Source organism: Pongo pygmaeus, chromosome 8, assembly GCF_028885625.2.
Source record: "Pongo pygmaeus isolate AG05252 chromosome 8, NHGRI_mPonPyg2-v2.0_pri, whole genome shotgun sequence".
NCBI classification, from domain to species: domain Eukaryota; kingdom Metazoa; phylum Chordata; class Mammalia; order Primates; family Hominidae; genus Pongo; species Pongo pygmaeus.
Window position 1 is genome coordinate 132,353,228 of NC_072381.2, and position 13,426 is coordinate 132,366,653.

A 13,426-nucleotide genomic window follows, 5' to 3' on the forward strand; every position below is an offset into this window, starting at 1 on the left:
CCAAACCCTTCCCACAAGGCCCATCTTCAACATTGGGGATCACATTTCCACAAGAGATTTGGAGGGGACAGACATCCAAATGGTATCAGTGGCTTTGGGTTTCCTTTTGCAGTGATGAAAATACTTAAGAACTACATTAGGAATGTACTAAATATTAAACACTACTAAATTGTATACTTTAAAATGGTTAATTTTCTGTTATGTTAGTTTTACCTCCTTTGAAAAAAAAGATGAGGACCGGGTACGGTGGCTCACGCCTATAATTCCATCACTTTGGAAGGCTGAGGCGGGCGGAGCACCTGAGGTTGGGAGTTTGAGACCAGCCTGACCAACATGGAGAAACCCCATCTCTACTAAAAATACAAATTAGCTGGATGTGGCAGCACATGCTTGTAATCCCAGCTACTCGGGAGGCTGAGGCAGAATTGCTTCAACCCGGGAGGCGGAGGTTGCATTGAGCCGAGATTGTGCTGTTGCACTCCGGTCTGGGCAACAAGAATGAAACTCCATCTAAAAAAATAAAATAGAATAAAAGATGGGAACCATTCTTAGCTTATGGGCAGTATAAAGCTAAGCCGTGGGCCACATTTGGCCCATAGACTGTAGTTTGCTGACCTCTGGTCTAGAGTCTTAGAACCTTTTAGTTTTAGAATAATGACCATTATTTTTGTAATAATATTGTATGCTAGTTATTAAAAGATTGCAAACTATATTAAAGTTAAAAGGATGTAAAAAACTTAGGCATGGCTGGGCGTGGTGGCTCACACCTGTAATCCCAGCACTTTGGGAGGCCAAGGCGGTTGGATCACCTGAGGTCAGGAGTTCGAGACCAGCCTGGTCAACATGGTGAAACCCCATAACTACTAAAAATGCAAAAATTAGCTGGGTGTGGTGGCAGGTGCCTGTAATCCCAGGTACTCGGGAGGCTGAGGCAGGAGAATCGCTTGAGCCCAGGAGGCGGAGGTTGCAGTGAGCCGAGATGGCACCACGGCACTCCAGCCTGGGTGACAGAGCAAGACTCTTGTTTCAAAACAACAACAAAAACAATAAAAATCCTAGGCATTCTCCAAGCAATCTACCATTGAGAAAGGAGCGCCATTCTCAGCATCTCTCTCCACGTGCGATGTTCCATACCCTCCCGCTCCCCACTTCATACACAGAAACCTAATCACCGAGGTGATGGGATTAGGACGTGGAGCCTTTGGGAGGTGATTACGTTATGAGGGCTGAGTGTCCTTCTAAAAGAGGCCCCAGAGAGCTTGTTCCTTCCACCCTGTGAGGACACAGTGAGAAGGTGCCTTCTATGAGCCAGGAAACAGGCCCTCGCCAGACACCAAATCCACCTGCCCCTCAGTCTTGGACTTTCCCAGCCTCCACAACTGTGGGAGGTGAATTTCCATTGTTTGTAAGCTGCCTGGTTTATGATATTTTGATATGGCAGCCCAAACAGAGGTAGATACCATGTGTAGAGAGAAGCAGGCAGAGAAATAGGAGAGTTGAAGGGTACCCCACCCTCCTTGATTTCTAGTTGAGGAAATGGAGGCTGTGAGTGCTGCAACTGAGCGGGGGTTCTGAGTGCTGGAACTGAGCGGGGGTTCTGAGTGCTGGAACTGAGCGTGGGGACTGAGGGCTGGAACTCAGTAGGGGGAGGCTGTGAGTGCTGGAACTGAGCGGGGGAAATGAGGGCTAGAACTCAGTAGGGGGAGGCTGTGAGTGCTGGAACTGAGCGTGGGGACTGAGGGCTGGAACTCAATAGGGGGAGGCTGTGAGTGCTGCAACTGAGCGGGGGTTCTGAGTGCTGGAACTGAGCGGGGGAAATGAGGGCTGGAACTCAGTAGGGGGAGGCTGTGAGTGCTGGAACTGAGCAGGGGAAATGAGGGCTAGAACTCAGTAGGGGGAGGCTGTGAGTGCTGGAACTGAGCGTGGGGACTGAGGGCTGGAACTCAATAGGGGGAGGCTGTGAGTGCTGGAACTGAGCGGGGGGATACTGTGAGTGCTGGAACTGTCTCTGGGGAGTCCTGTCTGGAGCCTTGAAAAAGGCAAACAGCCCTTGAAACGGCAGGGTGGGGAGAGTTGACCAAAAGGTTAAAAAGCAATTTAACAGAAATCCAACTCTTTAGGATTCTTGCTTCTTCCACCGTGTTGCCTCCAGAAGAACAGAAAATAAAATCTCCATTTTGCAGTTATCATCTGACCAGCAGTTACCACGGAGGGCCAGGTGTGGTCAAGGGCTCTAGAACATTTGTCTACACAGTTTCCCTCTTTGATCTCTGTGATTTATAGATAGGCACTTAAAGGTGGGATTAATGTGTAAAGAGCCGTCAGAGTGAAGGATCTAAGTCCCTGGAAATGAAGGATTGGATGAAAGTGTTTCTTAAGGACAGTTTTAATAATCGTGGTACACATACTGTAGCATTAGTACTTCCATTGTAAAAACTTGGTATTTGACTTACCTGCCAAAGTCTACTGCTTACCTGCACATAGGTGCATCAGCTTTGCAGATTCTTTTTAAATGTGTCAGCCCACGTTTTTAAAAACTGGTTTAGAAAATTCTCACTGGGCTTCCCGCCTCTATCACTGATCTAATCATGATTCATCTTATGGCTGGGAAAGCATCACTAGCCTGGAGAAACTGAACGGTGGTGTCGAGTCTTGTTTTCAGTTTTTATTAGTATTTCCTGTTTCATACAGCCCACCTTTCTGGGCAATCAGCCTAACACACCATAGCCTTATTTTCTGAAACACTTTTATTTATGCACACACACATGTATACACGTAGTTAGAGCTGGGTGAAATCCTGGCAGTAACCAGACCTGCTTTTTCATTTTATCCATCAGATCTCTTGGTGTCTTCTCTTATTACTCAGGGTACTCATGTGAACATTTATTGTTTTGTTTTGTTTTTTGAGGCGGAGTCTCGCTCTGTCGCCAAGCTGCAGGGCAGTGGCAGGATCTCCGCTCACTGCAAACTCTGTCTCTCGGGTTCAAGCAATTCTCTTGCCTCAGCCTGCCAAGTAGCTGGGATTACAGGTGCATGCCACCACGCCCAGCTAATTTTTGTATTTTTAATAGAAACAGGATTTCACCATGTTGGTCAGGATGGTCTCGATCTCTCGATCTCGTGATCTGCCCGCCTTGGTCTCCCAAAGTGCTGGGATTACAGGCATGAGCCACCCCGGCTGGCCTTATGTGAACATGTCTAAACACATACACACATATTGCATAGTCTGTGTGTGTGTGTGTGCATAGGTGCATCTGCAGAAATAAGTCTACAACTCCAGGCAATAGCTGGAGAATCTCCAGGATGGGCTTATGTCACAGTAGGGTGTGATGTGGGGTGTGCCTGCTATGTGTGTTGGGTGGGGTTGGAGTGGGATGGGTTGAGCTGGTAACACTGAGAATCTTTGGCCCTGAGCTCCATAAACTGAACCCGTGGGGGAGGTGCGTAGCTGGGTGCAAACTCCGTAATTCCCATTTGACTTTGGCCCAGTTAGTTAACTGCTCTGAGCCTCAGTTTGCACATCTGTAGGGTGGGGATAAATAGTACCTGCTTCCTATGACTGGAGAAAAGAGTGGTGTGATAGGGGTAAAATGTTCAGCATCGTGCCAGACACCTGGTAGCCACCTGGTACATGCGAGTACCATCGGGGCACCGTGTAAGCCTGAAAATTGATCCGGTGACAGAGCCGCCTAAGTGTTTTGTCTTCTTTTTTTTTTTTAAATACCAGAGAGCTGTTAAGAATCATCAGATTTCCACATAAAAGACTTGATGTTTGTTCTCAGCTCAAAAATAGGTACAAACGTCAGTGTGAATTGAGATTTCCAGGAAAAGTAGACAAAAGAAAAAAAAAAAACTGAACAACATTTTCCCGTAAGTATTTTCAAATATTTACATGTCAACTTAAGGGAAAACACAACTACTTATCTTGCACTTTTATGACTGTATCATTTAATAAACATTCTATGCCAGAGGAGGTTATGGGTTGATTGAGGCCCCCGAAAGACAGGTTGAAGTCCTAACCCTTAGTGCCTCAGAGTGTGACCTGACCTGGAAATGGGGTCATCGCAGACGTAATTGATTAAGATGTGGTCATACTGGATTAGGGTGGGCGTTTAATCCAGTATGCCTGGTGTCCTTGTTAAGAAGAGGAGGGACACATGAGAACTCAGCCAAGTGAGGATGGAGGCAGAAGTGGGCGTTACACGGCTGCAAGCCAAGAAGTGTCCAGCAGCCCCTAGGGCTCCCTGGAGCTGGAAGAGGCAGGGAAGAAGTCTCCCCTAGAGGGTTTGGAGGGAGCATGGCCCTGCAGGCACCTCAATTTCTGACATCTGGCCTCTGAAACCGTGAGAGAATAAATATCTGTTATTAGACGTCACCAAGCTTTGGTACTTTGTGTGGCAGCCCCGGGATACTGATACAGAGGTAGAAATGCAGTTGAGACACAGGGGAAAAGGTATTTCTGTTAGTGGGCAATTGAGAAGGAGGGACTTTTGGGCTTTTAGTGCTCACTCCAGACCATTGGCACCCTGCATCTTGTCTTATCTCCAGTCATTAAGGAAATAAGTCTCAGAACAATTGTTCTCCAGTGTATTTTGCATCGTCTTTTTAGAAGAAAACTGCCTAGAGAGTGCGGTGGTGACTACCGTGCCGGGTGTGTGAACATGTTAGCAGATTTCCATCTCTGATCTGCTTTTTCTTTCAGTTTGGATTTGATGTGAATGTTGTTGACCAGAACTGGAGGTGAAGAGGAGAGAATTAACTGCCTTCCCTCCAGAGGGACCAGGCATTGAAATGTGCATTCCAGATTCCCCTGGCGCAGTGAGCTTTGGAGTTAGAGGATGAGCTGATGATCTCTTTCTTTCCATAGAGGATGTCTGTGAGTTACTGTCTTCATTCTTTTTTTTTTTTTGAGACGAGGTCTCACTCTGTCGCTCATGCTGGAGTGCAGTGGCACCATCTCGGCTCACTGCAACCTCCGTCTCCCAGGTTCAAGCGATTCTCCTGCCTCAGCCTCCCAAGTAGCTAGAATAACAGATGCCTGCCACCACGCCCGGCCAATTTTTGTATTTTTAGTAGAGACGGGGTTTTATCATGTTGGTCGTGCTGGCCTTGAACTCCTGACCTCAGGTGATCCGCCCACTTCGGCCTCCCAAAGTGCTGGGATTACAGGTGTGAGCCACCACGCCTGGCCTGTCTTCATTCTTTCACGTGTTCATTCAGCAGACATGCAGCCAGAGCTGCCCACATGGCAACACCCTTCCTAGGCGTTAAGGACTCAGTGAAGAACAACACCAGCTTGGTGTCCACCCTTGGGTTGCTGTTGCTGCCTAGTGGGAAAGACTTGGGGCCAGGCAGTTACCATGCTCGGCGGAGAGGTGAGTGCTCTCAGAGAAGACACCTGTCGTGCAGGTGAGGGGCACCTACCCAGGTGCCACCTGGTCTGCGAACGCCAGTGAGGGGTGTATTGTTTCTAGACTCTGACAGACATACTGAAGATACTCAGGGGAAGAGGGGCTAAGTGTTCTTAGCAGTGGGAATGGCATGTCCAAGCCTTGTGTGCCTCGTTGGAGAAGCTGAAAAAATAAAACATGCACAGAGTGAAGGCGTTCAGCAGAGTGAGAATAAGCTGTGAGTGGGAGAAAGGACTCGGAGCCTCCCAGGTCGAATGAGGGCCTGGAGGAACAGCATGAGCGCATGGGACCCATCTCCCTGGGCTCTTGCCGTGGGCCAGGGTTCAGCCTGATGAACTGCTGAGAGCTGTGTCCGCGGCTAGTGTCCATGTGTCCCAGGCCCTGCCCCCAGGGACTTCAGTGGAGCCCGCAGCCTGACTCGTAAACTTGCCCAGTATTCTTAAACCTCCAGTTTAAGATGTGGTCATGCTAGATTAGGGTGGGCCTTTAATCCAGGATGCCTCGTGTCCTTGTTAAGAAGAGGAAGGACACATGAGAACTCAGCTGTGTCCTGAGAGCTGTGTCCTCGGCTGGTGTCCATGTGTCTCAGGCCCTACCCCCAAGGGCCTCAGTGGAGCCTGCAGTCTGACTTGTAAACTTGCCCAGTATTCTTAAGCCTCCAGCTTAAGGCGTGGTCATACTGGGTTAGGGTGGGCCTTTAATCCCATATGCCTGATGTCCTTGGTAAGAAGAGGAGGGACACATGAGAACCCAGCCGTGTGAGGATGGAGGCAGAAGTGGGCGTTACATGACCACAAGCCAAGTAGTGTCCAGGAGCCTCTAGGGCAATTTGCCACCCAATTTACCAGAAACTAAAGAGAAATGGACTTCCTTTCCTCTTCTCCTCTATTTCTAAGCATTATTTTGCACAGTCACCCCGTAGCCACTGTTGCCGTGAGCCAGGAGGCTTGATCTATTGAGTCTAGACTGGTATTACAGTTAAGTATTTAATCAGGTCACTTTCAGAGGCTTGGCGGGAGACCTTTAATCTCTTGAGCATTTTCACATGTCTCATTTGACGAGGGCCTCTCTGTCCAGAAAGACTGTAGGGCGGAGCCAGAGCTTCCGGTCGTGTTTAGATCCATCAGGTACAGGTGAAATTTCATGGAAGCTTATTTGCATTGGAATTGATTCTGCAATCCAGTATCAGATCCTCTTATGGGCTACATTCCACTGACCTGGAATCCCAGAGGGTTAAGAGATGATTTGCAGTTGGACTGATCTGGGGGTGAACCCTTTGCTAGTTGTAATTTTTGGAATTTACCTCACCCTCTATGCTTTGGTGTGCTCACCTGTAAACTGGGGAGAAAAGCAATTGCTACCCCTTGGTGTTTTCATGAGGATTCAGTGTTGACACCCAAGAGATGTTATCATTTATTGGACTTTGCTCCGTAATCTAGTAGAGAAATGGACCACAGGGTGACAGGAGCTTCGGAGTGTTTGCTGTTGGCCAGAGAAGGGGCCTGGGGCTCAGTACTCATGGTGGAGTCTCTGGGAAGCTTCACCAAGGAGGCTCCTGGCGAGCCTTGGAGGACGCTGAGGATGTGGAGGGAAGCAGAGGGAGAGCGGCAGACTGGGAGGAGCCTGAGGGAGGCGCTGCCTGGGCTCCAGCTTCAGATGCATGGGAGAGAGGTTGGGTCAGGGCCAGGAGTGCTCAGGCCAGCTTAACAGGTAGGACTTTTGTCCTGAGAACCTCAGGATGGAGGGACCTTTGCGGGGAGGGGCAGGGGAAGCAGGCGGGAGGGCACTTCATGGCACAGTTGTAAGTTCATGAATCAGTTGCATGATTTAAAAACAAAATATTGGAGGTGAGAGTCACATAACATGTAGCTAACCATGATCAAGAACAATTCAGTGGCATTTAGGTCACAGTGTGTGCAGCCACCGCCACTGTGTAAACCAAGACATTTCTACACTCCAAAGGAAAGCCATGTACCCATTTAGCAGTTTCTTCTTTTTTTTCCTCTTCCCCCAGCTCCTGGCCGCCACCAAACTGTGTTCTGTGTCTCTGGATTTATCTGTCCTGGATAGTTCATAAAAATGCAGATCCCACAGTGTGTGGTCCTTGTGTCTGCCTTCGTCCATTTAGCACGCTCATCCACACTGTAGCATGGATCGCTGCTTTGTTCCTTCCTGTGGTGGAATAGCATTCTGCTGTATGTGTAGACCACGATTTGTTTGTCCGTTCCCCTCGTGATGGACATGTGGGCTCTTTCCACCTTTTGGCTCTTGTGACTGGCGCTGCTGGGAACATTCATGTCCGCGTGTGTGTTTGAGCAGGTGCTCAGTTCTCTCGGGTATGGACCTGGAGTGGAATTGCGGGGTCATGTGGCGCTTCCGTGTTTCATGTAGTTGCACGATTCTTGGACACAGCAGCAAAGGCTTGCTGAACCTCCTGTGGCCCAGGCCTGCACTACGCACTTCACCTCTTACCTCCCTGAGACTTCCCTGTGACCATCGGGGTGGGGAGCAGGTGCCCTTGCCTGGGTAGGTTGGCATGGGAGCTGATGGTCCTCTTGGCCGCTTTGCTGTTCTGTCTCCTTAGAGGGGGTGCAGCGCCTCCTCCTGCATTTCCAGGGCTGGCCCTCTCCAGCCTTGGGAGACTGTAGATTCTGATTCTGTGGTTGAAGGCCTTGCATGGGCGAGGCCTGGCTTGGGGTCACTGGCCTTGTGCACAGGAGTCCAGGCCAAGGCAAGCTTTTGCCAAGGTTGGCATCTAAGACATGTAGAGACAAAGCTGCCTGTGCTGCCCCGATTGCATTAGCCGTGGCAGAGAAGTGTGGGCATCAGCACAAGGACTCGGGGCCCGGTCCCTGGTTTTCTCTAGGTGAGTACCCCCTATCGGGTTTTTGGCTATTTGGACATCAAGTGGTTTCTGACAGTTTTGAGATGCTGGACCTGAGGACATGAAAGGGGAGCTGATAGAGGACGGACTCCCTGTCTCTTCATCAGATCCTGCAAGGGCCCATCTCCCCTGCCCGTGGGCAGTGCCAGCTTCAGATTCCCTGCGTCGAGGTTGGGGGCCACAGGAAGCCCGTTTATTTTGGAGTTGGGAATTCTCTTGGGCTAGTTGCTGCACGCCCACCGAGCCAGGTCTCTGACCCAGGAGGGATGGAGCATTTCGGAAATAAGATCTGGGCAGTATAATCCCAGAGGATAGTGGGTGGGAGAGACAACCGTGTCTTTTCACTGCAAGCCTCTCATGAGCTCAGACTTGGAGAGACATGGATAGAAGCCAGGGGGAGAAGCCCAGACGGGATACTTTCACTTTCTATAAAATTAAAATTCATACAATTCCAGGCTGTCCTGGAGGAGCATTTGCACGCTGTGCAGCTGTGAGGTTTGGAGGGGCGAAGACACCAGGATGCATGGCTGATCCTTCTCTGTGTGGAAGTCTGTCTTGGAGCAGTGGGTGGGACCTGGTCTGGTGGTGCTGGGGGAAGCGAGGCCCAGAAGTGCAGGTTCAGGAGCCCGAGCTGAGCTGAGCACAGTGAACACAACAGTGTGTTTTTGCTGGAAGCCTCTCATGGACTCAGACTTGGAGAGGCATGGATAGAAGCCAAAGACAGAAGCCCCCACTGGGGTTGGGGTTGGGACCTCATCTGTTGAATGGGGTGGTCGACTTTCCAGGAGTTTTCCAGCTCCACTTTCCCATGTATTTCAGGGAAGCCATTCTGAAGCGGGAGGTGGTGCAGCACAGAGTTTATGCAGTCAGGCTCTGGTGTATGGCCTTCCTGTCACTTCCAGGAACCAATGTGTCTTCATCTATCAACTGAGGATACGCATGGCTCCTGCCCTCCCTGGGCTTTGGGAGGATGCAGAGTCACTGGAAAGTGCTTAATCTTGTGCCTGGTGCAGAGTACCTGGCATTGTTATTAGCCCAGCCAGCTCAAACTCAATCTCCCCTTCCAGAGGTTACTTAGAAAGGTAACAAAGAATTGTCAGGTAGTAGAAAGGCGTTAAGTCTTTTGGTAACAAGATGGAATAAAAGTGGGCCGCTGAGACAGTTCATAGAATATTGATGGAGATGCTGATGACTCCGGAGATGCTACGTGTTGGATGTGTGGATTCTGGAAGGTTGAGGATAGTCAAAGTTGAACTCCAGAATGAGTATTCAGAGCGCTTGATTATCTGAGCCTACAGGCCTAGCATTGAAGGAATCTCCTCCGGCTAAATGTGAAGTTTAAAATTAGGGACTTGGATCAGCTGATGACTGCAAAATAGCAGAGAAGGGCCTTCAAAGCCATGCTGGGGCAGGGTGTGTTGGCATGCGCCTAGTCTCAGCTATGCCGAAGGCTGAGGCAGGACGATTATGAGTTCAAGTCCAGCCTGAGCAAAATAGCAAGACCCTTGTCTCCAAAAAACAGAAGAAACAAAAAACCTGTCCTCCCGGGAAGACCTAGAGATTGCTTTTGACTAAACCCAATCAACAGGCTGGTGGGATTTCTCGAAAAGTAAAATTAGCACCATTCCAGGCTGTCCTGGAGGAGCATTTGAACACTGCAGCTGTGAGGTTTGGAGAGGCGAAGACACCAGGATACGTGGCCGTGTGGGACTCTGTCTTGGAGCAGTGGGTGGGACCTGGTCTGGTGGCGCCAGGGGAAACAAGGCCCAGCAGTGCAGGTTCCGGAGCCCCTGTTGAGCCGAGCATAGGAGGCCCTTTGTGGTAGGTAAGGGCAGACCGTCCCTGAAGTACCGTGGCCCTCACTGGTGGAGGTGGGCACACTGGGCCACTGGCTGATGCACAGCGCACAGGCAACTGCAGAATATCTCCAAGTCCCTCTCCGCTTGACATTTGGTTCAATTACTGCCAGACTTGGGGGAACTTTCCCTCACCGCAGGTGCCCAGAGTTGAGATCAGGCCAAGAACTGGGCCCAGTGTCACCGTCAGCTCCTGGCCACCTCCTCCCCTCCTGCTCTGGGGTCTCTCGTATATGCGTCCTTCAGTCCTTTTTCCATAGGTTGGCCTGGATATATGTGGAGGAGTCTGAGGCATTTTTGAGCTTGTGGAGGAGGACTGGGAGGACCTTGGCTTTGGATGTCTGGACAAGCAGAAGGCCCAGGGCCAGGGCCTTGATGTGGGGACCTTCCTCTGGGAGGCTGCCCAGTGTGGCAGGGCTTCCCACAATCAGGATGGATTCTGTGGAGGTGTTGAGACTTTCCAGTTTTCCAGCTCCACTTTCCCATGTATTTCAGGGAAGCCATTCTGAAGCGGGAGGTGGTGCAGCACAGAGTTTATGCAGTCAGGCTCTGGCGTATGGCCTTCCTGTCACTTCCAGGAACCAATGTGTCTTCATCTATCAACTGAGGATATGCATGGCCCCTGCCCTCCCTGGGCTTTGGGAGGATGCAGAGTCACTGGAAAGTGCTTAATCTTGTGCCTGGTACAGAGTACCTGGCATTGTTATTAGCCCAGCCAGCTCAAACTCAAGCTCCCCTTCCAGAGGTTACTTAGAAAGGTAACAAAGAATTGTCAGGTAGTAGAAAGGCGTTAAGTCTTTTGTTAATAAGATGGAATAAAAGTGGGCCGCTGAGACAGTTCATAGAATATTGATGGAGATGCTGATGACTCCGGAGATGCTACGTGTTGGATGTGTGGATTCACTTTGTCATCCAGGCTGGAGTGCAGAGGCACACTCATAGCTCACTGCAGCCTTGAACTCCTAGGCTCAAGTGATCTTCCCACCTCAGCCTCCCCAGTAACTGGGACTACAGGTGCACACCACCATACTTCGCTAAGTTTTAAACATTTTGTACAGACAGGATTTTGCTATGTTGCCCAGGCTGCTCTCAAATTCTTGGCCTCAGCTCAGGTGATCCTTGTGTCTCAGCCTCCCAAAGGGTTGGGATTACAAGCGTGAGCCACTGTGCTTGGCTGTAGACTTTTTGTGTTAAAGGCCAGAAAGTAAATATTTTAGGCTTTGTGGGTCATCATGGTTTCTGCTGCAGCTACTCAGCTCTGCCATTGTAACACAAAAGCAGCCACAGATAGTGCATAGGCTCATAAGCATGGCTGTGTTCCAATAAAATTTTATTTATAGACAGTGAAATTTGTATATACTCTATAGTTTTTGCATGTCATGAAACATTCTTATTTTGATATTTTCCAAAGTATTTAAAAACATAAAAACCATTCTTAGCTCACAGGAATACAAAAACTGGTGACAGTGAGATTTGGCTTCTAACCTGTAGTTTGCCCACCTCTGGTATTGGTTCAAAGTATTTCATGACAAAGACTCCCATTTATAAAGAATACAAAACATTAGTGTAAAATTAGAGAAAAATGATCAAACTTATTGGGAGAAGTAAATTCCCAAACTGTTCCCTGGTGAACATGTTTGCTTACTTCTTTTTCCTTTATTTTATAAAATTGTGGCAAAACATACATACCATGAAATTTACTGTCTTAACCATTTTTAAGTGTACAGTTCAGTGGTATTAAGGACATTCATGTTGTGCAAACAGCAGCACCATTCATCACCGGAACTCTTTTCATCTTCCCCAAAGCAACTCTGTGCCCATTAGACACTAACCCTCCCTTCCCCCTCTTCCTAGCCCCTGGCAGCCTCCATTCTGCTTTCTGTCTACAAATTTGATGACTCTAGGAACCTCATAATAAATTGGCATTTGTCATTTTGTGAGTGGCTTATTTCACTTAGTTTAAAGCCCTAATGGTTCACTATATTTTAGCATATGTCGTAATTTCCTTTCTTTGTAAGGCTGAATAATATTCCATTGTTTGTATATGCCAGTTTTGCTTATCCATCTATTGCCAGCGGATACTTGGGTTGTCTCCATGTTTTAGCTCTTGTGAATAATGCTGCTATGAACATGGGTGTACAAATATCTCTTCAAGACCCTGATTTCACTTATTTTGAGTGTGTACCCAGAAGTGGAATTGGTAGGTCATATGGTAATTCTATTTTTAATTTTTTGAGGGACTGCTGTACTGTTTTCTCTAGTGGCTCTATCTATTTTACATTCCCACCACTAGTACACAGGGGTTTGAGTTTCTCCACACTTGTTTTTCTCCAACACTTGATATTTTCTGTTTTTTTTTTTTCTTTTTTTTTGGTCTTCTTTTTAATCATAGCCATCCTTATGTGTGTGAAGTGGTATCTTACTGTCCTTTTGATTTGGATTTTCTTAAGGGTTAGTGATGTTGAGCATTTTTTTCATGAGCTTATTGACCATTTGTGTATCTTTTTGGAGAAAAGTTTATTCAAGCTCTTTGCCCATTTTTAATCTGTTTCTTTGTTTTTATTGAGTTGTAGGAATTCTTTATTCTGGATATTAAGCCCTTAGTGGATATAGGATTTGGAAATATTTTATCCCATTCTGTGGTGTTGCCTTTCTACTCTGTTGATAGTCTCCTTTGATACACGAAAGTTTTTAATTTTGATGAAGTCCAACTTCTCTGTCTTGTTATTGTTGTTTTCTGTGCATTTGAGGTCATATCCAAGAAATAATTGCCAAATCCAGTGCCTTGAAGTTTTTCCTCTGTTTCCTGCTAAGAGTTTTACAGTTTTATCTCTTATGCTTAGGGCTTCTGTCCATTTTGAGTTAACTTTTGTGAATAGTAGAAGAGTCCAGCTTCATCTTTTTTTTTTTTTTTTTTTGAGACGGAGTTTCACTCTTTTTGCCCAGGCTGGAGTGCAATGGCGCCATCTCAGCTCACCACAACCTCCGCCTCCCGGGTTCAAGCGATTCTCCTGCCTCAGCCTCCTGAGTAGCTGAGATTACAGGCATGCGCCACCATGCCCGGCTAATTTTTTGTGTTTTTAGTAAAGACGGGTTTCTCCATGTTGGTCAGGCTTGTCCCAAACTCCCCACCTCAGGTGATCCGCCCACCTCAGCATCCCAAAGTGCTGGGATTACAGGCATGAGCCACCGCGCCCCGCCTGGCTTCATTTTTTTGCTTGTGAATATCCAGTCTTCAGCCATTTGTTGAAACCATTTATTGTTCTTTCCCATTG

General features: G+C 48.1%; 1 protein-coding gene and 1 long non-coding RNA gene across 3 annotated transcripts in view; both read left to right on the forward strand.

Moving 5' to 3' along the window:
* The window catches only part of DOCK1 (dedicator of cytokinesis 1), a 550,965-nt gene that overhangs the window by 17,865 nt on the left and 519,674 nt on the right, over positions 1 to 13,426 (forward strand). The window lies entirely within an intron of this gene.
* On the forward strand, positions 985 to 5,369 carry LOC134740191 (uncharacterized). Its single transcript, XR_010127489.1, has 3 exons — positions 985 to 3,870; positions 4,703 to 4,876; positions 5,224 to 5,369. It is a non-coding gene; the product is annotated as an uncharacterized LOC134740191 (long non-coding RNA).